This window comes from Triticum aestivum, chromosome 2B, assembly GCF_018294505.1.
Source record: "Triticum aestivum cultivar Chinese Spring chromosome 2B, IWGSC CS RefSeq v2.1, whole genome shotgun sequence".
Lineage (NCBI taxonomy): Eukaryota > Viridiplantae > Streptophyta > Magnoliopsida > Poales > Poaceae > Triticum > Triticum aestivum.
The window spans coordinates 177,689,284-177,692,776 of NC_057798.1; the positions used below are offsets into that span (position 1 = coordinate 177,689,284).

The following is a 3,493-nucleotide window of genomic DNA, read 5'->3' on the forward strand; positions in this document are numbered from 1 at the left end:
ATCTTCCCCAACTTCCATCAAGATCATCTCCTTACCAAGCTTGGAGGAGGTCGTCCTGATGGGATGGGAGGATCCCAGAAAAATGAGCCTAAAGGAGGATATGCCAGAGGAGGTGGAGACTAGAAAGGGGAAGATCATCGAGGAAGAGAAGGAAAAAAAGAAGAAGAACAAGTTTAACATCCGAGGATCTATTCCTCTATCTCCTCTTGGGCCGGAACCACGTGAGTGGGGAAAGGAACAGCTGTCCCCCGACGCAATAAGGGGATAGATCAAGGATCTCGAGGAAGTCTCTAAGGCATGACTTGACACTATTGGTGAGGGGATCGATTCTTATTGGATGATTAGCAAAGACATGAAAGGTAGGGTCGACGATCTCTTCCATACGATAGAGGGTTGGGCGATGGAGATACTTGGGATTAACCAAACTCGTAATTTCATAACACTCTAAATGTAGTTGTGCTCAACTTTCAAGTGATGTAGACTGTTAGATCCACATAGTTTGACAACTAAGATAGCTTGGAATTGACCAATTTTTGCTTTTGTGTAATTTATATAAAAATAGTATCATCAAGCTTGCAAGTTTAATCATTAGTGGAACTTAACGTAACAAGGTAAGGGCATCTACTTCTTTTAGTCATCCTTGAAACACAACTAAAACACATTTGTATCACAAACTTCCATGCTTTATTCCCATTTATTTTCGTAAGCAAAAAAATTAAAAATTACTATTACAAGTTTCAATAGTACAACCACAATAGAGCAAAGTACCAACGCAAGTGAGACCTGGATTTGTAGGATCATTGCAAATGAACTCGTAGCAACAAGTTTTTTGTGCACAGCCTCTGCATGGTGTGCACCGTCTTGAAACGGTTCTTTGAGGCAAATAGGTCCCTTGGACAATTGTCTTCCTGTCACGTACTGAGTTGTTAGTTGCGACACTTTCTGTTGTTCCTGTTCATCATGCACATCATATATTTATGTTAATTTGAAATATAATGATAAAGGGCAGTGGCATCTCTTTTTATAGCATGAGAATCTAAATAAGAACTCATAAGTCCAACCAACAGAACTCCATTTTTTTACTCATTTTTGTGTGCAAGTATATATAAAAACCGTTTTAGCGGACACACACCCGTGGGGCCCGCACAACAACAACACTTTTAACCTAGGTAGTAAGTTATCATCGATGGGGTGGCTCAACAAGGCGGTAATTAACCCTATAAATATTTTATCTGAACGGATATTCAATTATGCATAAATAAATAGCAATTTTTCGTACATAGTGTAGAATAAAAAGTACACAACGACTTTGTCTAGATATATTCATGCTTAATAAATAGAAAGTTAAGATTTCTTAAGCAATAAATGGTAAGTGATTACCAAACTTTATGAACATTGAGCAACATATGAATAACCATAGGTGTACAATGTTCGAACTTTGTCAGCCTGTATAATAATAGGTTTTGCTTGGCCTTTTAGGCTATTATTAGTATTAATCGGCCATAAAAGATGTTAAAACTCGAGATTTTTGTACCAGTAGCGGATATGTAGATGAGGGTACCTAGTACTTGCATAAGGCATATTTTAACGGAATATTCCACGCCTTGTGTCTATATTGGCATAGGATTGATATATGAATCTGGTAAAAGTCCACTTCTTTTTGTAGATCTATCACTCCAACAAAAAAGATGTCTATACATACCTTGGGCTTGGAAGTGGGCACTGAGAATAGAAACGATGACAAGGGTGATAAACATATGTGAGTATGTCGCCATGGGTATCTAATAAGAGAGATCACTTAGGGGTTGGTTTTGTGCTCTGAATGGGTAGAAACATTGGATGGGTGAGGGAAATATATAGGTGGGTGTAGATGCATATCAAACCATGCATTTATGATATTATTTAATTTAATTAATTTGTTGGCATTAAATCCCTTCTTGAGATATTGTGTTCCTTCCTACTCGGTGCAGGATATTGCATTTTGGAGCAAGTATTCATTGACCACATTTATATTGTCTGATCTTTCGATACTAAGATAAACGTAACCACAAAAATTTGGGAGCTATACATTTAATCGTTCTCGACAATGCAATGGTTGGATGGTTTAGGTCATATTGGTGTAAAGTGCATGAATAAACTACATGCTGATGGGCTTTTGGAATCACTTGATTATGAATCACTTGATGCTTGCGAACCATGCCTCATGGGCAAGATGACTAGGACTCCGTTCTCCGGAACAATGGAGCGAGCAATAGACTTATTGGAAATAATATAAACTGATGTATGCGGCCCGATGAGTGTTAATGCTCGCGGCGGGCATCGTTATTTTCTGACCTTCACAGATGATTTGAGCAGATATGGGTATATCTACTTCATGAAACATAAGTCTGAAACATTTGAAAAGTTCAAAGAATTTCATAGTGAAGAGGAAAATCATCGTAACTAGAAAATAAAGTTTTTACGATCTGATCGTGGAGGTGAATATTTGAGTTACGAGTTTGGTCTTCATTTGAAACAATGTGGAATAGTTTCGCAACTCACGCCACCAGGAACACCACAGCGTAATGGTGTGTCCGAACGTCGTAACCGCACTTTATTAGATATGGTGCGATCTATGATGTCTCTTACTGATTTACCGCTATCATTTTGGGGTTATGCTTTAGAGACGACTGCAATCACGTTAAATAGGGCACAATCTAAATCCGTTGAGACGACACCATATGAATTGTGGTTTGGCAAGAAACCCAAGTTGTCGTTTCTTAAAGTTTGGGGCAGTGATGCTTATGTGAAAAAGCTTCAACCTGATAAGCTCAAACCCAAATCGGAGAAATGTGTCTTCATAGGATACCCAAAGGAAACTGTTGGGTACACCTTCTATCACATATCCGAACGCAAGATTTTTGTTGTTAAGAATGGATCCTTTCTAGAGAAGGAGTTTCTCTCGTAAGAAGTGAGTGGGAGGAAGGTAGAACTTGATGAGGTAATTGTACCTGCTCCCTTATTGGAAAGTAGTTCATCACATAAATCAGTTCTAGTGATTCCTACACCAATTAGTGAGGAAGCTAATGATGATGATCATGAAACTTCTGATCAACTTACTACCAAACCTCGTAGGTCAACCAGAGTAAGATCCGCACCAGAGTGGTACGGTAATCCTGTTCGGGAAGTCATGTTACTTGACCATGACGAACCTACAAACTGTGAGGAAGCGATGATGAGCCCTGATTCCGCGAAATGGATTGACGCCATGAAATCTGAGATGGGATCCATGTATGAGATCAAAGTGTGGACTTTGGTTGACTTGCCCGATGATCGGCAAGCCAGAGAATAAAAGGATCTTCAGGAAGAAGACTGACACTGACGGTAATGTTACTGTCTACAAAGCTCGACTTATTGCGAAAGGTTTTCCACAAGTTCAATTAGTTGACTACGATGAGACCTTCTCACCCATAGCGATGCTTAAGTCTGTCAGAATCATGTTAGCAATTGCCGA

At 39.2% G+C, this 3,493-nt stretch overlaps 1 long non-coding RNA gene across 1 annotated transcript; it reads right to left on the reverse strand.

Annotated features, from left to right (window-relative positions):
- Positions 1 to 661: 661 nt before the first annotated feature.
- LOC123040991 (uncharacterized) lies at positions 662 to 1,813 on the reverse strand. Its single transcript, XR_006418346.1, has 2 exons — positions 1,703 to 1,813; positions 662 to 951 (listed from the first exon to the last, which is right to left on the reverse strand). It is a non-coding gene; the product is annotated as an uncharacterized lncRNA (long non-coding RNA).
- Between the last annotated feature and the right edge of the window lie 1,680 nt (positions 1,814 to 3,493).